Genomic DNA, 24,122 nt, shown 5'->3' with positions numbered 1-24,122 from the left:
CCTTTGTTTTCATTACTCAGGGACTTTGAAACTTCCCTTGTTATTTAGCCTCATATACTGGATGCTACTCGTTTACTGTTCAAGCCCAATTACCCAACCGATGCTATAGTATAGGGCTCATGTTGATGCTATAGTATAGGCATGTTAGCTGTCTGTATGTAATCTAACTTGCATAGTGTGTGTGTGTGGCATGCAGGGAGGTGGTGATCAGGTGAACAACATATCCCTGGAAGACCTCATGTGCGCAGTGGGAGCCGGAGAAGGAGGGCTGCTTGCAAACTGCGACATCTTCATGTACAGGTTATGTCCCAGTGTCCTCCTTCTTCCTCCGTTGATTAGATTATGTCCGTGATATTGTTTGGGTCTGTGGCACACTTCCTGCATTTAGGTCTCCCTGGCAAAGGCAATCCGCAACACACTTCTGGCTCACGTAGTATCATGCTTGGATCTGTGCACAAATTCACAAGTTTGGATGCATCATAGAACTTGTGGTGATGTTGTTTAGATTGCAACAAGCAATAATTATGCTATCATTCTCTTGCACTCTGCTATGCAGCTCTTGTTTACCTTAAATGCAACTATTGGTGCACTTGTTAAATGCCATTATTTGTGCTGTTTGCTTCCTTTGCATGCATGGTTATATAGTTTGGTGCCCCCATGGCCTGAAATACATTGAATTGTGGGCCTCTGCTTGATATCTTGCTGCTTAGGGTTTTGTTTCGGGGTTTCTTAATGCACTCGTGCTTAATAGACTGCACCACAGAGGTCACCCTCATATGGATAATGAATCATTATCCTTTTTCTTGTATACTTGAGATGTTCCTAACGAATAATTTACTGGACAAACAATCTTGTTTGCAGTAAGAATTCTAGCATGCCAAAATCTATTGTCTATGTATGCTTCGGTTAATATGGACCAGAATGTCAAGGGCTAGCCAACCTGCTTAGCTAGATTAACATAACAGAAACGGTACACAACCAGCCAGCTCGTGTTTGCATTGCTGCCACATCGGCTAGCTAGATGCGATTGCCTAAGGGCTAGTCAACACATTTTACAGCAATCTGTGTTGTAGCCAAACACTTGCTCTGTATTCTGAATACTCTAAAAACTCCGTTAAATTAAAACCATGGTATTGCGTACCTGCCAACTAAATTAACGCAATTTTTAATACTTTGTTTTATTTGATACTTTGCTGTTAGATTTACTTTTATTTTGTTCCTAAACATTTTGTTCTACAATGTGCAGATGCTGGCCTTTCATTCAGGACCAAAAAGTGGGATGAAGCATAGTTTTACCTCATTGAGCTAGTTCTGGGAGTAACAGAACTTGTATGTGTGCTAGTTCTGGGAGCTACTTCATTGGAATAATGCCGATCCTTTTTGTGTGTTATATGATGTAGCAGAACTTGTAGGGCTCATGTGATAGACTTGGGCTGTATGTGTGTTATCTGATTGTAAACTTGATGCTGATCACATTTGTATGTGTGTTATATGATGTAGCACTTTGATGGATGATAATATTTGAAGTATTTCGTGTGTTTTCTGTGTGCCAATTTAAATACAAGGTATTTATTTGCGTGAAATAAAAAAATGAAGAATATTGCCCTGATGGCTAGGACCCAGTACTAGAACCTGACAATGGGGACCCACCTGACTAGTGAACCCAATTTAGAAAAAAAGAAAAAAAATGAAACTGTTGAGACAAAAAGGCCATGGGCCAAAAATAAAAAGGCTGCAATGTTGGGCTTGGTCCATGAAGCTAACAAAAAATTCACAGGAAAAATAAATATAAATGGGTTGAATTAATGGGCTCGGCCCATATAAACACCGAATTGGACCGGGATGATTCTTGTGCCACATCAGATTGCCACGCTGGATGCCTACGTGGCCTGGGGAGGTTGCTAGTGACCAAAACGCCACAGTAGACGTATTTTGGTCATAAACGTCTTCGACCATTCCAGAAGAAAGGTTGCTATAGTCAGTTTATGACGGCCAGCTTTTAACCTTATGTTTTTGGTCACAAAAAGGTCACAAATGGAATTTTGTGACCATTCAGTGACCAATAGTGGTGGTCACAAGTTGACATATTTCTTGTAGTGGAGATCCCATCTTGGGGCCTGTTCCGGAGCTCCGCCGGAGGGGGCATCGATCACGAAGGGCTTCTACATCAACACCATAGCCCCTCCGATGAAGTGTGAGTAGTTTATCTCAGACCTACGGGTCCATAGTTAGTAGCTAGATGGCTTCTTCTCTCTTTTTGGATCTCAATACAATGTTCTCCCCCTCTCTTGTGGAGATCTATTCGATGTAATCTTCTTTTTGCGGTGTGTTTGTTGAGATCGATGAATTGTGGGTTTATGATCAAGTCTATCTATGAATAATATTTGAATCTTCTCTAAATTATTTTATGTATGATTGGTTATCTTTGCAAGTCTCTTCGAATTATCAGTTTGGTTTAGCCTACTAGATTGATCTTTCTTGCAATGGGAGAAGTGCTTAGCTTTGGGTTCAATCTTGCAGTGTCCTTTCCCGGGGACAGTAAGGGCAGCAAGGCACGTATTGTATTGTTGCCATCGAGGATAACAAGATGGGGTTTTCTTCATATTGCATGAGTCTATCCCTCTACATCATGTCATCTTGCTTAAGGCGTTACTCTGTTTTTAACTTAATACTCTAGATGCATGCTGGATAGCAGTCGATGAGTGGAGTAATAGTAGTAGATGCAGGCAGGAGTCGGTCTACTTGCCTCGGACGTGATGCCTATATACATGATCATGCCTAGATATTCTCATAATTATGCTCAATTCTGTCAATTGCTCAACAGTAATTTGTTCACCCACCGTAGAATACTTATGCTCTCGAGAGAAGCCACTAGTGAAACCTATGGACCCCGGGTCTATCTTCATCATATTGTTCTCCTACTACTTTGCTATTTACTTTGCCTTTATTTTACTTTGCATCTTTATCATAAAAATACCAAAAATATTATCTTTATCATATCTATCAGATCTTACTCTCGTAAGTGGCTTTGTAGGGCTTGACAACCCCTATTTGCGTTGGTTGCGAGGATTTATTTGTTTTGTGCAGGTACGAGGGACTCGCGCGTAGCCTCCTACTGGATTGATACCTTGGTTCTCAAAAACTGAGGGAAATACTTACGCTACTTTCCTGCATCATCCCTTCCTCTTCGGGGAAAACCAACGCAGTGCTCAAGAGGTAGCAAGAAGGATTTCTGGCGCCATTGCCGGGGAGGTCTTCGCAAAAGTCAACATGCCAAGTACCCATCACATACCCTTATCTCCCGCATTACATTATTTGCCATTTGCCTCCCGTTTTCCTCTCCCCCACTTCACCCTTGCTGTTTTATTCGCCCTCTCTCTCTCTATCCTCCCTCTCTTTCTCTATTTGCCTCTTTTTTCCCATTTGCTTTTTGTTTGCTTGTGTGTTAGTTTGCTTGCTTATCACGACGGCTCAAGATAATACTAAATTGTGTGGCTTCACCAATACCAACAACAATGATTTTATTAGCACTCCGATTGCTCCTCTTATGGATGCTAAATCTTGTGAAATTAATACTGCTTTGCTGAATCTTGTCATGAAAGATCCGTTTTCCGGCCTTCCTAGTGAAGATGCCGCTACCCATCTTAATAGCTTCGTTGATTTGTGTGACATGCAAAAGAAGAAAGATGTGGATAATGATATTGTTAAATTGAAGTTATTTCCTTTTTCGCTTAGAGATCGTGCTAAAGCTTGGTTTTCGTCTTTGCCTAGAAATAGTATTGATTCATGGAACAAGTGCAAGGATGCTTCTATCTCTAAGTATTTTCCTCCCGCTAAGATCATCTCTCTTAGAAACGATATTATGAACTTTAAGCAACTTGATCATGAACATGTTGCACAAGCTTGGGAGAGAATGAAATTAATGATACGTAATTGCCCTACTCATGGTTTAAATTTGTGGATGATTGTTCAAATTTTTTTATGCCGGATTGAATTTTGCTTCTAGAAATCTTTTAGATTCGGCCGCGGGAGGCACTTTTATGGAAATCACTTTAGGAGAAGCTACTAAACTCCTAGATAATATTATGGTTAATTATTCTCAATGGCACACTGAAAGATCTACTAATAAAAAGGTGCATGCGATAGAAGAAATTAATGTTTTGAGTGGAAAGATGGATGAACTTATGAAACTATTTGCTAATAAGAGTGTTTCTTCTGATCCTAATGATATGCCCTTGTCTACTTTGATTGAGAATAATAATGAATCTATGGATGTGAATTTTGTTGGTAGGAACAATTTTGGTAACAACGCGTATAGAGGAAATTTTAATCCTAGGCCTTATCCTAGTAATCCCTCTAATAATTATGGTAATTCCTACAACAATTCTTATGGAAATTATTAAAAGATGCCCTCTGATTTTGAATCTAATATTAAATAATTTATTACGTCGCAAAAGAATTTTAATGCTATGATTGAAGAAAAATTGCTTAAGATTGATGATTTGGCTAGGAACGTTGATAGAATTTCTCTTGATGTTGATTCTTTGAAACTTAGATCTATTCCACCTAAGCATGATATCAATGAGTCTCTCAAAGCCATGAGAATTTCCATTGATGAGTGCAAAGAAAGAACCGCTAGGATGCGTGCTAAGAAAGATGCCTTTATAAAAGCGTGTTCTTCTAGTTCCTATGAAAATAATGATGAAGATCTAAAAGTTATTGATGTGTCCCCTATTAAATCTTTGTTCTGCAATATGAATCTTGATAATGATGGGACTGAATATGATCCACCTTTACCTAGAAGGCGTTCTAAGAATTCGGAATTTGTTGATCTTGATGCTAAATTTATAAAAGTGGGATCGAAGAGATTAAAACCCTAGATGTTGCTAAACCCACTGTTATGGATTTCAAGGAATTTAACTATGAAAATTGCTCTTTTATTGATTGTATTTCCTTGTTGCAATCCGTGCTAAATTCTCCTCATGCTTATAGTCAAAATAAAGCGTTTACTAAACATATCGTTGATGCCTTGATGCAATCTTATGAAGAAAAACTTGAATTGGAAGTTTCTATCCCTAGAAAGCTTTATGATGAGTGGGAACCAACTATTAAAATTAAAATTAAATATCATGAATGCTATGCTTTATGTGATTTGGGTGCTAGTGTTTCCACGATTCCAAAGACTTTGTGTGATTTGTTAGGTTTCCGTGATTTTGATGATTGCTCTCTAAACTTGCACCTTGCAGATTACACTATTAAGAAACCTATGGGAAGAATTAATTATGTTCTTATTGTTGCAAATAGGAATTATATGCCCGTAGATTTTATTGTTCTTGACATAGATTGCAATCCTTCATGTCCTATTATTCTTGGTAGACCTTTCCTTAGAACGATTGGTGCAATTATTGATATGAAGGAAGGAAATATTAGATTCTAATTTCCATTAAGGAAAGGCATGGAACACTTTCCTAGAAAAAATATTAAATTACCTTATGAATCTATTATGAGAGCCACTTATGGATTGCCTACCAAAGATGGCAATACCTAGATCTATTCTTGCTTGTTATGCCTAGCTAGGGGCGTTAAACGATAGCGCTTGTTGGGAGGCAACCTGATTTTATTTTTATTCCTTGTTTTTTGCTCCTGTTTAGTAATAAATAAATTCTATATCCTCTGTTTTGGTTGTGTTTTTTTGTGTTTAATTAGTGTTTGTGCCAAGTAGAACCGTTGCGAAGACTTGGGGAAAGTCTTGTTACACTCGCTGTAAAAAACAGAAACTTTAGCGCTCATGAGAACTACTGCCATTTTTTTGGAAAGTGATATTTAGTTAATTATTTTTGAAGATTATTAATAGATAAATTCCTCATGTCCAGCAATTTATTTTAGAATTTTTGGGGTTCCATATCTTGCGCTAGCTACAGATTACTACAGACTGTTCTGGTTTTGACAGATTCTGTTTTCCGTGTGTTGTTTGCTTATTTTGATGAATCTATGGCTAGTAAAATAGTTTATAAACCATAGAGAAGTTAGAATACAGTAGTTATAACACCAATATAAATAAACAATGAGTTCATTACAGTACCTTGAAGTGGTCTTTTGTTTTCTTTCGCTAACGGAGCTCACGAGATTTTCTACTTTAAGTTTTGTGTTGTGAAGTTTTCAAGTTTTGGGTAAAGATTTGATGGATTATGGAACAAGGAGTGGCGAGAGCCTAAGATTGGGGATTCCCATGGCACCCCCAAGATAACCTAAGGACACCTAAAAGCCAAAGCTTGGGGATGCCCCGGAAGGCATCCCCTCTTTCGTCTACTTCTATCGGTAACTTTACTTGGAGCTATATTTTTATTCGCCACATGATATGTGTTTTGCTTGGAGCGTCTTGTATTATTTGAGTATTTATTTGTTAGTTTACCACAATCATCCTTGCTGTACACACCTTTTGAGAGATCCATACATAATTTGGAATTTGTTAGAATACTCTATGTGCTTTGCTTATATCTTTTGAGTCATATAATTTTGCTCTTGTGCTTCACTTATATCTTTTAGAGCACGGTGGTGGATTTGTTTTATAGAAACTATTGATCTCTCGTGCTTCACTTAGATTATTTTGAGAGTCTTAATAGCATGGTAATTTGCTTAAAATCCTAATATGCTTGGTATACAAGATTAATAATAAAACTTTTTTATGAGTGTGTTGAATACTATGATAAGTTTGATGCTTGATAATTGTTTTGAGATATGAAGCTGGTGATATTAAAGTTGTGCTAGTTGAGTAGTTGTGAATTTGAGAAATACTTGTGTTGAGGTTTGTGATTCCCTTAGTATGCACGTACAGTGAACCGTTATGTGATGAAGTCGGAGCATGATTTATTTTTTGATTGTCTTCCTTATGAGTGGCGGTCGGGGACGAGCGATGGTCTTTTCCTACCAATCTATCCCCCTAGGAGCATGCGCGTAATACTTTGCTTTGATAACTTGTAGATTTTTGCAATAAGTATGTGAGTTCTTTATGACTAATGTTGAGTCCATGGATTATACGCACTCTCACCCTTCCACCTTTGCTAGCCTCTCTAATACCGCGCACCTTTCGCCGGTATCATACACCCACCATATACCTTCCTCAAAACAGCCACCATACCTACCTATTATGGCATTTCCATAGCCATTCTGAGATATATTGCCACGCAACTTTCCACCGTTCCGTTTGTTATGACACACTCCATCATTGTCATATTGCTTAGCATGATCATGTAGTTGACATCGTATTTGTGGAAAAGCTACCGTTCATAGTTCTTTCATACATGTCACTCATGCATCATTGCATATCCCGGTACACCGCCGGAGGCATTCATATAGAGTCATATTTTGTTCTAACTATCGAGTTGTAATTGTTGAGTTGTAAGAAAAATAAAAGTGTGATGATCATCATTATTAGAGAATTGTCCCACTGAGGAAAGGATGATGGAGGCTATGATTCCCCCACAAGTCGGGATGAGACTCCGGACGAAAAAAGAGGCCATAAAAAAGATAAAAGGCCCAAATAAAAAAAAAGAAAATGAGAGAAAAAGAGAGAAGGGGTAATTCTACTATCCTTTTACCACACTTTTGCTTCAAAGTAGCACCATGATATTCATAGTAGAGAGTCTCTCATGTTATCACTTCCATATACTAGTGGGAATTTTTCATTATATAACTTGGCTTGTATATTCCAATGATGGGCTTCCTCAAAATTCCCTAGGTCTTCATGAGCAAGCAAGTTGGATGCACACCCACTTAGTTTCTTTTTGAGCTTTCATATACTTATAGCTCTAGTGCATCCGTCGCATGGCAATCCCTACTCACTCACATTGATATCTATTGATGGGCATCTCCATAGCCCGTTGATACGCCTAGTTGATGTGAGACTATCTTCTCCCTTTTTGTATTCTCCACAACCACCACTCTATTCCACCTACAGTGCTATGTCCATGGCTCACGCTCATGTATTGTGTGAAAATTGAAAAAGTTTTGAGAATGTCAAAAGTATGAAACAATTGCTTGGCTTGTCATTGGGGTTGTGCATGATTTAAATATTTTGTGTGGTGAAGATGGAGCATAGCCACACTATATGATTTTGTAGGGATAACTTTCTTTGGCCATGTTATTTTGAGAAGACATAATTGCTTAGTTAGTATGCTTGAAGTATTATTATTTTTATGTCAATATGAACTTTTGTCTTGAATCTTTCGGATCTGAATATTCATACCACAATTAAGAAGAATTACATTAAAATTATGCCAAGTAGCACTCCGCATCAAAAATTCTATTTTTATCATTTACCTACTCGAGGACGAGCAGGAATTAAGCTCAGGGATGCTTGATACGTCTTCAACGTATCTATAATTTTTGATTGCTCCATGCTATATTATCTACTGTTTTAAACATTATTGGGCTTTATTATCCACTTTTATATTATTTTTGGGACTAACCTATTAACCGGAGGCCCAGCCCAGAATTGTTGTTTTTTTTGCTTGTTTTAGGGTTTCGAAGAAAAGGAATATCAAACGGAGTCCAAACGGAATGAAACCTTCGGGAACGTGATTTTCTCAATAGATAAGACCCGAGAGACTTGGACCCTACGCCAAGGCACGTAACAGGAGGCCACGAGGTAGGGGGCACGCTCTACCCTACCGGGCGCGGCCCCACCCTCGTGGGCCCCCGGTTGCTCCACCGACGTACTTCTTCCTCCTATATATATCCACGTACCCCCAAACGAGACCAGGAGCCAAAACCCTAATTCCACCACCCTAACTTTCTGTATCCATGAGATCCCATCTTGGGGCCTATTCCAGAGCTCCGCCGGAGGGGGCATCGATCACGGAGGGCTTCTACATCAACACCATAGCCCCTCCGATGAAGTGTGAGTAGTTTATCTCAGATCTACGGGTCCATAGTTAGTAGCTAGATGGCTTCTTCTCTCTTTTTGGATCTCAATACAATGTTCTCCCCCTCTCTTGTGGAGATCTATTCGATGTAATCTTCTTTTTGCGGTGTGTTTGTTGAGACCGATGAATTGTGGGTTTATGATCAAGTCTATCTATGAATAATATTTGAATCTTCTCTGAATTATTTTATGTATGATTGGTTATCTTTGCAAGTCTCTTCGAATTATCAGTTTGGTTTGGCCTACTAGATTGATCTTTCTTGCAATGGGAGAAGTGCTTAGCTTTGGGTTCAATCTTGCGGTGTCCTTTCCCGGGGACAGTAAGGGCTGCAAGGCACGTATTGTATTGTTGCCATCGAGGATAACAAGATGTGGTTTTTGTTCATATTGCATGAGTCTATCCCTCTACATCATGTCATCTTGCTTAAGGCGTTACTCTGTTTTTAACTTAATACTCTAGATGCATGCTGGATAGCGGTCGATGAGTGGAGTAATAGTAGTAGATGCAGGCAGGAGTCGGTCTACTTGTCTCAGACGTGATGCCTATATACATGATCATGCCTAGATATTCTCATAATTATGCTCAATTCTATCAATTGCTCAATAGTTATTTGTTCACCCGCCGTAGAATACTTATGCTGTCGAGAGAAGCCACTAGTGAAACCTATGGCCTCCGGGTCTATCTTCATCATATTGTTCTCCTACTACTTTGCTATTTACTTTGCCTTTATTTTACTTTGCATCTTTATCATAAAAATACCAAAAATATTATCTTTATCATATCTATCAGATCTCACTCTCGTAAGTGGCCTTATAGGGCTTGACAACCCCTATTTGCGTTGGTTGCGAGGATTTATTTCTTTTGTGCAGGTACGAGGGACTCGCGTGTAGCCTCCTACTGGATTGATACCTTGGTTCTCAAAAACTGAGGGAAATACTTACGCTACTTTGCTGCATCATCCTTTCCTCTTCGGGGAAAACCAACGCAGTGCTCAAGAGTTAGCAATGTCCTTCCCGAACATGGCCCTCACATCGCTCCTCGTGCCACCTCGAATCACGTCCCTCTCCTGGTCACGGCCTCTACAAAAATCTTGACTCCTTCCCGGGTTTTCTTTGAAACTACGTGGCTCCTAGACCCACCCTTCCTTCCCGCTACGCTCCAATCTTGTTCTGGCTCGGTTCGTGGCTCGGGCGCGGTTGGGATTCTTGCTGCACGAAAAAAGCCTTCAGATCCGCTTCCAAGGTTTGGGAAAAGCAGCACCGGTTCATTTCCACCTTCGATAATGATTGTAGATTTTTTATTGATCTCTTTGACTTTCTAGAAGAAAACTGTGTTCTTTCTACAGATGAGGCCACCCTCCGTCGTGACACACAGCTCGCCCTCACCGCATCGATCCGGCGGCAGTGCGTGCACTGGCGCCAGCGTGGGAAATGTCGGGCGGTGTGTGAGGGTGATGAGAACACCCAGTTCTTTCACCCTCAGCCACGCATCGCCACCTTCGCAACTCCGTCAGCATGCTGGAAGTTGAAGGGGTTCGGGTGGTGGATCATGCAGGGAAGGCCACGGCGCTGCTGGCCTTCTACTCGGCGCTTCTGGGCCGGCCCAGGACTCCGGTGTGGCACTTCGACCTGGTGGCTCTGTACGCCCAGGCTCCTCTGGTCGATGGCGCGAAGCTGGTGGCCCGGTTCCGCCTTGCTGAGAACAAAGCCGTTTTGGACAAGCTCGATTGAACAACGTGCCAGGCCCTGACGGGCTTGGCCCTGCCTTCTACCAGGCGGCATGGGGTGTGGTGGCCCCTGATCTTCTCCGGCTCTTCGATGAATTCCTTGCCGACACAGCTCGGTTGGATGGGATCAACCGAGCTTACGTCGCCCTGCTCCAAAAAGGGGCTGGCATGCCGACCCCTGCCTCCTTCCGCCCGGTCTCACTGCAAAATGGCGATGTGAAGATCCTGTGCAGAGGGCTCACGTCAAGGTTGCAATAACAAACCGCCCTCCTGGTCGATGAAGACCAGTCCGGCTTCGTGCGGGGGCGAAGCATCTCGAAAAATTTCGTCTACGCCAGTTAGTTGGCGCAGTGCTGTCATTGGCGGGTAGCCCCCATGGTGGTCCTTAAGCTCGACTTCGCCAAGGCTTTCAACTCCATCAACTGGGAGAGCCTGCGCGCGATCATGGAGGTGAGGGGGTTCCCGTCTCAGTGGTGTGACTGGATTGATGCTCTCTTCCATTCCTCCCGCTCAGCCGTCCTGCTCAATGGCGTGCCGGGGCGATGATTCCAGGTGAAATGCAGGCTCTGGCAGGGGGATCCCATTTCCCCTACCTCTTCCTCATCGTCGCCGACGTCCTCCAGTAGCTCATACTTCAGGATGAGGTGATGCGACACCCCCTCAGCCTGAGGCGCCGGTGGTTGTGCTACAGTATGCTGACGACACGCTGATCATCATGTGTGCGTGCGCGGACAGAGTCGCCCGCCTCCGATGAATCCTCGACCAGTTCGCTGACGCCATTGGGTTGGTGATCAACTTCACCAAAAGTACCCTAGTGCCGGTGCACATGGAGGGCGAGGCGCTAGCGTGGGTGGTGACCGCCCTTGGCTGTGCCAATGGAGCGTTCCCATAGACTTACCTCGGTCTCCCGCTGTCGTGGGAAAAGCTGCGGTTCGTAGATTTCCTGCCCATGATTGCGAAGGTGGACAAGTACCTCGCAGGGTGGGCGGCGCGCCTACTCTCTCCTGCTGGTCGTCTGGTTCTCATCAACCCAGTCTTGGATGCGCTGCCCACCTATTCCATGGCGGCCTTACTCCTTCCACCGTTCATGGTTCGTGCTCTGGACGCCCTGCACCGCTCCTTCCTCTGGAACGCGGCCGAGCGGGCCATGGGGGATCAGTGCTCGGTTGCATGGGAACGGGTGTGCCGGGCCAAGAGTGAAGGTGGCCTCGGCGTGCACGACCTCGCCACCCAGAATGCCTGCCACCTACTGAAGATGATCCATCGCCTCCATGCGGCACCCCGGTCGCACTGGGCTAACTGGATTTGAACCAGTGCGAATGGTCGCTCCCTCCTTACGTGTGGCGAGCTGGCTCTCGGGGAACACAGATGCTCGGTTGCAAAACTGCTCCCGCTCTACCGCGTGATCACCAAGGTGGAGGTCGGGGATGGGTGAGCCTGCTCGTTCTGGTGGGACTGCTGGCTCTCGTGCGGTCCGGTGGCGGTGGCCTTCTCCGCCCTCGTCTGTCACGCCACAGACGCCGAGGTGACCGTTTGGCAGGTGCGCGTGAAGGAAATATGCCCTAGAGGCAATAATAAAGTTATTACTTATTTCCTTATATCATGATAAATGTTTATTATTCATGCTAGAATTGTATTAACTGGAAACTTAGTACATGTGTGAATACATAGACAAAAAAAGTGTCACTAGTTTGCCTCTACTTGACTAGCTTGTTGAATCAATGATGGTCATGTTTCCTAACCATAGGCATGACTTGTCATTTGATTAACGGGATCACATCATTAGAGAATGATGTGATTGACTTGACCAATCCATTAGCTTAGCACGATGATCGTTTAGTTTGTTGCTATTGCTTTCTCCATAACTATACATGTTCCTATGACTATGAGATCATGCAACTCCCGAATACCGGAGGAACACTTTGTGTGCTACCAAATGTCACAACGTAACTGGGTGATTATAAAGGTGCTCTACAGGTGTCTCCAATGGTGTTTGTTGAGTTGGCATGGATCAAGATTAGGATTTGTCACTCCGATTGTCGGAGAGGTATCTCAGGGCCCCCTCGGTAAAGTACATCACTATAAGCCTTGCAAGCAATGTAGCTAATGAGTTAGTTACGGGATGTAGCATTACAGAACGAGTAAATAGACTTGCCGGTAACGAGATTGAACTAGGTATTCAGATACCGACGATCGAATCTCGGGCAAGTAACATACCGATGACAAAGGGACAACGTATATCGTTATGCGGTTTGACCGACAAAGATCTTCGTAGAATATGTAGGAACCAATATGAGCATCCAGGTTCTGCTATTGGTTATTGACCGGAGACATGTCTCGGTCATGTCTACATAGTTCTCGAACCCATAGGGTCCGCACGCTTAACGTTCGGTGACGATCGATATTATGAGTTTATGTGTTTTGATGTACCGAAGGTAGTTCGGAGTCCCGGATTTGATCACGGAAATGACAAGGAGTCTCGGAATGGTCGAGATGTAAAGATCGATATATTGGAAGCCTACATTTGGACATTAGAATGGTTCCGAGTGGTTCGGGCATTTTTCCGGAGTACCGGGAAGTTACCGGAACCCCCTGGGGAGTATATGGGCCTTAGTGGAATAGAGGAGAGGGAAGGAAAAAGAGGGAGGCGCCCCCAAGCCCAATCCGAATTGGGAGGGGGGCCGAGACCCCTTTCCTTCCTCCCTCTCTCCTCCTTCCTCCCTCTCCTACTCCTACTTGGAAGGGTGGGAATCCTACTCCCGGAGGGAGTAGGACTCCCCTAGGGCGCGCCATAGAGAGGGCCGACCCTCCCCTCCTCCACTCCTTTATATACGGGGGAAGGGGGCACCCCATGTACACACAAGTTGATCATTGATCTTTAGCCGTGTGCGGTGCACCCCTCCACCATAATCCACCTCGGTAATATCGTAGAGGTGCTTAGGCGAAGCCCAGTTCCGGTAGCAACATCATCACCGTCATCACGCCATCGTGCTGACAAAAATCTCCCTCGAAGCTCTACTGGATCGTGAGTTCGCGGGACGTCACCGAGCTGAACGTGTGCAGATCGCAGAGGTGCCGTACCTTCGGTGCTAGATCGATCGATCATGAAGAGGTATGACTACATCAACCGCATTGTCATAACGCTTACGCTTAAGGTCTACGAGGGTACGTAGACGATACTCTCCCCTCTCGTTGCTATGCATCACCATGATCTTGCATGTGTGTAGGATTTTTTTTTTGAAATTACTGCGTTCCCCAACAGTGGCATCCGAGCCAGGTTTATGCGTAGATGTTATATGCACGAGTAAAACACAAAGGAGTTGTGGGCGTAGGTATATATATATTTGCTTGTCGTCACTAGTTGATTCTTGATTCAGCGACATTGTTGGATGAAGCAGCCCAGACCGACATTACGCGTATGCTTACACGAGACTGGTTCTACCGACGTGCTTCGCACACAGGTGGCTAGTGGGTGTATGTTTCTCCGGCTTTAGTTGAATCTGATTCAATGAACAGGGTTTTTTTTAAGATCAAAAAGCAATCACTATACCGCGTTGTGGTTTTTGATGCGTAGGTAACAACGGTTCTTGCTCAGCCCGTAGCAGCCGCGTAAAACTTGCAACAACAAAGTAGAGGACGTCTAACTTATTTTTGCAGGGCATGTTGTGATGTGATATGGTCAAGACATGATGCTAAATTTTATTGTATGAGATGATCATGTTTTGTAACACAGTTATCGGCAACTGGCAGGAGCCATATTGTTGTCCCTTTATTGTATGAAATGCAATCGCCATGTAATTGCTTTACTTTATCACTAAGCGGTAGCGATAGTCGTAGAGGCAATAGTTGGCGAGACGACAACGATGCTTCGATGGAGATCAAGGTGTCAAGCCGGTGACGATGGTGATCATGACGGTGCTTTGGAGATGGAGATCAAAGGCACAAGATGATGATGGGCATATTATATCACTTATATTGATTGCATGTGATGTTTAATCTTTATGCATCTTATTTTTCTTAGTTCGATGGTAGCATTATAAGATCATCTCTCACTAAATTTCAAGGTATAAGTGTTCTCCCTGAGTATGCACCTTTGCTACAGTTCGTCATGTCGAGACACCACGTGATGATCGGGTGTGATAAGCTCTACATTCACATACAACGGGTGCAAGCCAGTTTTGCACACGCAGAATACTCGGGTTAAACTTGACGAGCCTAGCATATGCAGATATGGCCTCGAAACACTGGAGGCCGAAAGGTCGAGCGTGAATCATATAGTAAATATGATCAACATAGTGATGTTCACCATTGAAAACTACTCCATCTCACATGATGATCGGACATGGTTTAGTTGATATGGATCATGTGATCACTTAGATGATTAGAGAGATGTCTATCTAAGTGGGAGTTCTTAAGTAATTTGAGTAACTGGACTTTAATTTATCATGAACTTAGTACCTGATAGTATTTTGCATGTCTATGTTGTTGTAGATAGATGGCTCGTGCTGTTGTTACGTTGAATTTTAATGCGTTCCTAGAGAAAGCTAAGTTGAAATATGATGGTAGCAACTACACGGACTGGGTCCGTAACTTGAGGATTATCCTCATTGCTACACAGAAGAATTACGTCCTGGAAGCACCACTAGGTGACAAACCCGCTGCGGGAGCAATGCCAGATGTTATGAACACCTGGCAGAGCAAAGCTGATGACTACTCGACAGTTCAATGTGCCATGCTTTACGGCTTAGAACCGGGACTTCAACGACGTTTTGAACATCATGGAGAATATGAGATGTTCCAAGAGTTGAAGTTAATATTTCAAGCAAATGCCCGGATTGAGAGATATGAAGTCTCCAATAAGTTTTATAGCTGCAAGATGGAGGAGAATAGTTCTGTCAGTGAACATATACTCAGAATGTCTAGGTACCACAACCAGTTGACTCAACTGGGAGTTAATCTTCCTGATGATAGTGTCATTGACAGAGTTCTTCAATCACTGCCACCAAGCTACAAGAGCTTCGTGATGAACTATAATATGCAAGGGATGGATAAGACGATTCTTGAGCTCTTTGCAATGCTAAAGGTTGCAGAGATAGAAATCAAGAAGGAGCATCAAGTGTTGATGATCAACAAGACCACCAGTTTCAAGAAAAAGGGTAAAGGGAAGAAGGGGAACTTCAAGAAGAACATCAAGCCAGTTGATGATCAAGTGAAGAAACCCAAGTCTGGACCTAAGCCTGAGACTGAGTGCTTCTACTACAAAGGAACTGGTCACTGGAAGCGGAACTGCCCAAGTATTTGGCGGAGAAGAAGGATGGCAAAGTGAAAGGTATATTTGATATACATGTTATTGATGTGTACCTTACTAATGCTCGCAGTAGTGCCTGGGTATTTGATACTGGTTCAGTTGCTAACATTTGCAACTCAAAACAGGGGCTACGGATTAAGAGAAGATTGGCTAAGGACGAGGTGATGATGCGCGTGGGAAAGGGTTCCAAAGTCGATGTGATCGCCGTCAGCACGCTACCTCTACATCTACCTTCAGGATTAGTTTTAGACCTAAATAATTGTTATTTGGTGCCAGCGTTGAGCATGAACATTATATCTGGATCTTGTTTAGTGCGAGACAGTTATTTATTTAAATCAGGGAATAATGGTTGTTCTATTTATATGAGTAATATCTTTTATGGTCATGCACCCTTAAAGAGTGGTCTATTTTTATTGAATCTCGATAGTAGTGACACACATATTCATAGTGTTGAAGCCAAAAGATGCAGAGTTGATAATGATAGTGCAACTTATTTGTGGCACTGCCGTTTGGGTCATATCGGTATAAAGCGCATGGAGAAACTCCATACTGATGGGCTTTTGGAACCACTTGATTATGAATCACTTGGTACTTGCGAACCGTGCCTTATGGGTAAGATGACAAAAACACCGTTCTCCGGTACTATGGAGAGAGCAACAGATTTGTTGGAAATCATACATACAGATGTATGTGGTCCGATGAACGTTGAGGCTCGTGGCGGATATCATTATTATCTCACCTTCACAGATGATTTGAGCAGATATGGGTATATCTACTTAATGAAACATAAGTCTGAAACAGTTGAAAAGTTCAAAGAATTTCAGAGTGAAGTGGAAAATCATCGTAACAAAAAAAATCAAGTTTCTATGATCTGATCGTGGAGGCGAATATTTGAGTTATGAGTTTGGACTTCATTTGAAACAATGCGGAATAGTTTTCCAACACACGCCACCTGGAACACCACAGCGTAATGGTGTGTTCGAACATCGTAATCGTACTTTACTAGATACGGTGCGATCTGTGATGTATCTCACTGATTTACCGCTATCGTTTTGGGGTTACGCTTTAGAGACAGCTGCATTCATGTTAAATAGGGCACCATCTAAATCCGTTGAGACGACACCTTATGAACTGTGGTTTGGCAAGAAACCCAAGTTGTCGTTTCTTAATGTTTGGGGCTGCGATGCTTATGTGAAAAAAACTTCAACCTAATAAGCTCGAACCCAAATCGGAGAAATGTGTCTTCATAGGATACCCAAAGGAGACTGTTGGGTACACCTTCTATCACATATCCGAACGCAAGATATTCGTTGCTAAGAATGGATCCTTTCTAGAGAAGGAGTTTCCCTCGAAAGAAGGTAGTGGGAGGAAAGTAGAACTTGACGAGGTAATTGTACCTTCTCCCTAATTGGAAAAGTAGTTCATCACTGAAAATAGTTCCAGTGATTCCTACACCAGTAAGTGAGGAAGCTAATGACGATGATCATGAAACTTCTGATCAAGTTACTACCGAACCTCGTAGGTCAACCAGAGTAAGATCCGCACCAGAGTGGTACGGTAATCCTGTTCTGGAAGTCATGTTACTTGACCATGACGAACCTACGAACTATGAGGAAGCAATGATGAGCCCAGATTCCACAAAATGGCTTGAGGTCATGAAATCTGAGATGGGATCCATGTATGAGAACAAAGTATGGACTTTGGTTGACTTGCCCGATGATCGGTAGGCCATAGAGAATAAATGGATCTTCAAGAAGAAGAGTGACGCTGACGGTAATGTTACTGTCTACAAAGCTCGACTTGTTACGAAAGGTTTTTAACAAGTTCAAGGAGTTGACTACGATGAGACCTTCTCACCCGTAGCGATGCTTAAGTCCGCATGAATCATGTTAGCAATTGCCGCATTTTATGATTATGAAATTTGGAAAATGGATGTCAAAACTACATATTCCTTAATGGATATCTTAAAGAAGAGTTGTATATGATGCAACCAGAAGGTTTTGTCGATCCAAAAGGTGCTAACAAAGTGTGCAAGCTCCAGCCATCCATTTATGGACTAGTGCAAGCCTCTCGGAGTTGGAATATATGCTTTGATAGTGTGATCAAAGCATATGGTTTTATACAGACTTTTGGAGAAGACTGTATTTACAAGAAAGTGAGTGGGAGCTCCGTAGCATTTCTGATATTATATGTAGATGGCATATTGTTGATCGGAAATGATACTAAATTTCTGAATAGCATAAAAGGATACTTGAATAAGATTTTTCAATGAAAGACCTCGGTGAAGCTGCTTATATATTGGGCATCAAGATCTATAGAGATAGATCAAGACGCTTGATTGGACTTTCACAAAGCACATACCTTGATAAGGTTTTGAAGAAGTTCAAAATGGATCAGGCAAAGAAAGGGTTCTTGCCTGTATTACAAGGTGTGAAGTTGAGTCAGACTCAATGCCCGAACACTGCAGAAGATAGAGAGAAAATGAAAGGTGTTCCCTATGCTTCAGCCATAGGCTCTATCATGTATGCAATGCTGTGTACCAGACCTGATGTGTGCCTTGCTATAAGTTTAGCAGGGAGGTACCAAAGTAATCCAGGAGTGGATCACTGGACAGCGGTCAATAACATCCTGAAATACCTGAAAAGGACGAAGGATATGTTTCTTGTATATGGAGGTGACAAAGAGCTCGTCGTAAATGGTTACGTCGATGCAAGCTTTGACACTAATCCAGATGACTCTAAGTCACAAACCGGATACGTGTTTTTATTAAATGGTGGAGCTGTGAGTTGGTGCAGTTCCAAGCAGAGCATCGTGGCCTGATCTACGTGTGAAGCGGAATACATAGCTGCTTCAGAAGCAGCAAATGAAGGAGTCTGGATGATGGAGTTCATATCCGATCTAGGTGTCATACCTAGTGCATCGGGTCCAATGAAAATCTTTTGTGACAATACTGGTGCAATTGCCTTGGCAAAGGAATCCAGATTTCACAAAAGAACCAGCCCAGAATTGCTGTTTTTTGCCTGTTTTAGGGTTTCGAAGAAAAGGAATATCAAACGGAGTCCAAACATAATGAAACCTTCGGAAACGTGATTTTCTCATCAGATAAGACCCAGGAGACTTGGACCCTCCATCAAGAAATCCACGAGGCGGTCACGAGGGTGGAGGGCGCCCCCCTAGGGCGCGCCCCCTGCCTCGTGCACCCCTCGAAGCTCCACCGATGTACTTCTTCCTCCTATATATATCCATGTACCCCCAAACGATCGGGGACGGAGCCAAAAACCTAATTCCACCGCCGCAACTTTCTGTATCCGCTGGAGGGGGAATCGATCACGGAGGGCTTCTACATCATCATCCAAGCCCCTCCGATGAAGTGTGAGTAGTTTACTTCAGACCTACGGGTCCATAGTTAGTAGCTAGATGGCTTCTTCTCTGTTTTTGGATCTCAATACAATGTTCTCCCCCTCTATTGTGGAGATCTATTCGATGTAATCTTCTTTTTGCTGTGTGTTTGTTGAGACCGATGAATTGTGGGTTTATGATCCAGTCTATCTATGAATAATATTTGAATCTTCTCTGGATTCTTTTATGTATGATTGGTTATCTTTGCAAGTCTCTTCGAATTATCAGTTTGGTTTGGCCTACTAGATTGGTTTTTCTTGCCATGGGAGAAGTGCCTAGCTTTGGGTTCGATCTTGCGGTGTCCTTTCCCAGTGACAGAAGGGGCAGCAAGGCACGTATTGTATCGTTGCCATCGAGGATAACAAGATGGGGTTTTTATCATATTGCATGAAACTATCCCTCTACATCATGTCATCTTGCTTAAGGTGTTACTCTGTTTTTAACTTAATACTCTAGATGCATGCTGGATAGCGGTCGATGAGTGGAGTAATAGTAGTAGATGCAGAATCGTTTTGGTCTACTTGTCACGGACATGATGCCTATATACATGATCATACCTAGATATTCTCATAACTATGCTCAATTCTGTCAATTGCTCAACAGTAATTTGTTCACCCACCGTAGAATACTTATGCTCTTGAGAGAAGCCACTAGTGAAACCTATGGCCCCCGGGTCTCTTTCTCATCATATCAATCTCCATCACTTTATTATTGCTTTGCTTTTACTTTGCTTTTACTTTTTACTTTGCATCTCTATACCAAAAATACCAAAAATATTATTTATCATCTCTATCAGATCTCACTTTCGTAAGTGACCGTGAAGGGATTGACAACCCCTAAGCGCGTTGGTTGCGTTGAGCTATTGTTTTTGTGTAGGTACGAGGGACTCGAGCGTAGCCTCCTACTGGATTGATACCTTGGTTCTCAAAAACTGAGGGAAATACTTGCGCTACGTTGCTGCATCATCCTCTCCTCTTCGGGGAAATCCAACGTAGTGCTCAAGAGGTAGCAAGAAGAATTCCTGGCACCGTTGCCGGGGAGTCTGTGCAAAAGTCAACATACCAAGTACCCATCACAATCCCTATCTCCCGCATTACATTATTTGCCATTTGCCTCTCATTTTCCTCTCCCCCACTTCACCCTTGCCATTTTATTCGCCCTCTCTCTCTATCCTCCCTCTCTTTGCCCATTTGCCTTTTGTTTGCTTGTGTGTTAGTTTGTTTGCTTGTCGTTATGTCAAGTCCTTTACCTTCTGCCTATATGTCTGAAATTGGGGAAATTATTGTTGATATGGGCAATAATAATATCATGAAAAACGCTGATGCTCCTGCTAAAGAACCTACCATCTTTCATACAAAAAAATTCCGTGTTGGTAGTGGTAATATTATTGGAAAAGGAGTTATTCAAGATTTCTTTACTTGTGCTGGTGCTTTACCTTCTATTGGTATTTCTATCCTTCACAGAACTAGTAGTCTTGCGGGCGCTATTGCCATGCTTGTAGTTGAACTTGAAAGACAATTCATGCACATGCATCCTTCCATACAAAGGATTTTTCTGAAATTTTCTAATATTGAGCATTCTTCTGTTAAGCGTGCTGCTACTATCTTTTTGGCTCATGACTTTAGATTCATAATAAAACAAGCCAAAGAAATCTTTGCGCATTATAGGGTGGACGCTTGCCATCCTCCCATAGAGGCTATCCTCTTTGATCAAGAAGAAATAATGCGTTTTCAATCTCTAGACTATGTTGCTTTCAATGAAAATCTTAGAAAAAGGGTTCCTACCAATGTTTTAGTTGATAGAATTTCTGAACTTAATGATGATTTGGCTATTCGAAATAATGAACTAGGATATTCTCTTGAATATAGGCTCACAAAGTTCTGTCAAAAGAATGCTTATAATGATGAATTGGTTGTGCATTATGAAGGACCAAAGGAGGAATCTATACCTCCCAAGGTTGATCTTGGGAACTTTTGTCCCGTTAAATTTAGCCCTTTTGATTACTTTTGCTTGCCTCAAAGAAAACTTGCTGCCGAACATAGATAATATGAAATGATTTTTAATAATCTATCTTACTATTATGGCAATACCTAGATCTAGTCTTGCTTGTTATGCCTAGCTAGAGGCGTTAAACGATAGCGCTTGTTAGGAGGCAACCCAATTTTATTTTTATTACTTGCTTTTTTCTCCTGTTTAGTAATAAATAAATTATCTAGCCTCTGTTTTAGTTGTGTTTTTTGTGTTTAATTAGTGTTTGTGCCAAGTAGAACCGTTGGGAAGACTTGGGGAAAGTCTTGTTGAACTTGCTGTAAAAAACAGAAACTTTAGCGCTCACGAGAACTTCTGTCATTTTTATTTGGAAAGTGCTATTTAGTTAATTATTTTTCAAGATGATTAATATATAAATTCCTCACGTCCATCAATTTATTTTAGAATTTTTGGGGTTCCAGATCTTGCGCTAGCTACAGATTACTACAGACTATTCTGTTTTTGACAGATTCTGTTTTTCGTGTGTTGTTTGCTTATTTTAATGAATCTATGGCTAGTAAAATAGTTTATAATCCATAGAGAAGTTGGAATACAGTAGCTTTAACACCAATATAAATAAAGAATGAGTTCATTACAGTACCTTGAAGTGGTCTTTTGTTTTCTTTCGCTAACGGAGCTCACGAGTTTTCTACTTTAAGTTTTGTGTTGTGAAGTTTTCAAGTTTTGGGTAAAGATTTGATGGATTATGGAACAAGGAGTGGCAAGAGGCTAAGCTTGGGGATGCCCATGACACCCCAAGATAATCTAAGGACACCTAAAAGCGAAAGCTTGGGGATGCCCCGGAAGGCATCCCCTCTTTCGTCTACTTCTATCGGTAACTTTACTTGGAGCTATATTTTTATTCACCACATGATATGTGTTTTGCTTGGAGCGTCTTTTATGATTTGATTCTTTGCTTGTTAGTCTACCACAATCATCCTTGCTGTACACACCTTTTGAGAGAGCCATACATGATTTGGAACTTGATAGAATACTCTGTGTGCTTCACTTATATCTTTTGAGCTTTATAGTTTTGCTCTAGTGCTTCACTTATATCTTTTAGAGCACGGTGGTGGATTTGTTTTATAGAAACTATTAATCTCTCATGATTCACTTAGATTATTTTGAGAGTCTTAATAGCATGGTAATTTTCTTAAAATCCTAATATGCTTGGTATGCTAGATTAATAATAAAACTTTTGTATGAGTGTGTTGAATACTAAGAAAAGTTTGATGCTTGATGATTGTTTTGAGATATGGAGGTAATAATATCAAAGTCATTCTAGTTGAGTAGTTGTGAAATTGAGAAATACTTGTGTTGAAGTTTACAAGTCCCGTAGCATGCACGTAGGGTAAACTTTATGCAACAAATTTGAAACATGAGGTGTTATTTGATTGTCTTCCTTATGAGTGGCGGTCGGGGACAAGCGATGGTCTTTTCCTACCAATCTACCCCCCTAGGAGCATGCGCGTAGTGTCGAGGTTTTTGATGACTTGTAGATTTTTGCAACAAGTATGTGAGTTATTTATGACTAATGTTGATTCCATGGATTATACGCACTCTCACCCTTCCATCCTTGCCAGCCTCTTCGGTACCGTGCATTGCCCTTTCTCACATTGAGAGTTGGCGCAAACTTTGCCGGTGCATCCAAACCCCGTGATATGATACGCTCTTTCACACATAAACCTCCTTATATCTTCCTCAAAACAGCCACCATACCTACCTATTATGGCATTCCATAGCCATTCTGAGATATATTGCCATGCAACTTTCCATCATTCCGTTCATCATGACACATTCATCATTATCATATTTCTTAGCATGATCATGTAGTTGACATAGTATTTGTGGCAAAGCCACCGTTCATAATTCTTTCATACATGTCACTCTTGGTTCATTGCATATCCCGGTACACTGCCGGAGGCATTCATATAGAGTCATCTTTGTTCTAGTATCGAGTTGTAATCATTGAGTTGTAAATAAATAGAAGTGTGATGATCATCATTATTAGAGCATTGTCCCAAGTGAGGAATAAAAAAGAGAGAAAGGCCATAAAAGAGAGAAGGCCCCCCAAAAAAGAGAAAGGCCATAAAAAAGAGAAGGCCCAAAAAGTGAGAGAAAAAGAGAGAAGGGACAATGTTACTATCCTTTTACCACACTTGTGCTTCAAAGTAGCACCATGATCTTCATAGTAGAGAGTCTCTCATGTTATCACTTCAATATACTAGTGGAAAATTTTCATTGTAGAACTTGGCTTGTATATTCCAACAATGGGCCTCCTCAAGTGCCCTAGGTCTTCATGAGCAAGCAAGTTGGATGCACACCCACTAGTTTCTTTTGTTGAGCTTTCATATATTTATAGCTCTAGTGCATCCGTTGCATGGCAATCCCTACTCCTTGCATTAACATCAATCGGTGGGCATCTCCATAGCCCATTGATTAGGCTCGTTGATGTGAGACTTTATCCTTTTTTGCCTTCTCAACATAACCCCTTCATTATATTCTATTCCACCCATAGTGCTATGCCCATGGCTCGCGCTCATATATTGCGTGAAATTTTATAGGTTTGAGATTACTAAAGTATGAAACAATTGCTTGGCTTGTCATCAGGGTTGTGCATGATGAGAGCATTCTTGAGTGACGAAAATGAAACATGACTAAACCATATGATTTTGTAGGGATGAACTTTCTTTGGCCATGTTATTTTGAGAAGACATAATTGCTTAGTTAGTATGCT

The sequence above is a fragment of the Triticum urartu genome, chromosome 5A (assembly GCF_056163025.1).
Source record: "Triticum urartu cultivar PI428250 chromosome 5A, HENAU_Tu73, whole genome shotgun sequence".
Classification (NCBI taxonomy): Eukaryota; Viridiplantae; Streptophyta; class Magnoliopsida; order Poales; family Poaceae; genus Triticum; species Triticum urartu.
The sequence above is the reverse complement of the archived record's forward strand: the minus strand, read 5'-3'. Positions refer to the sequence as shown.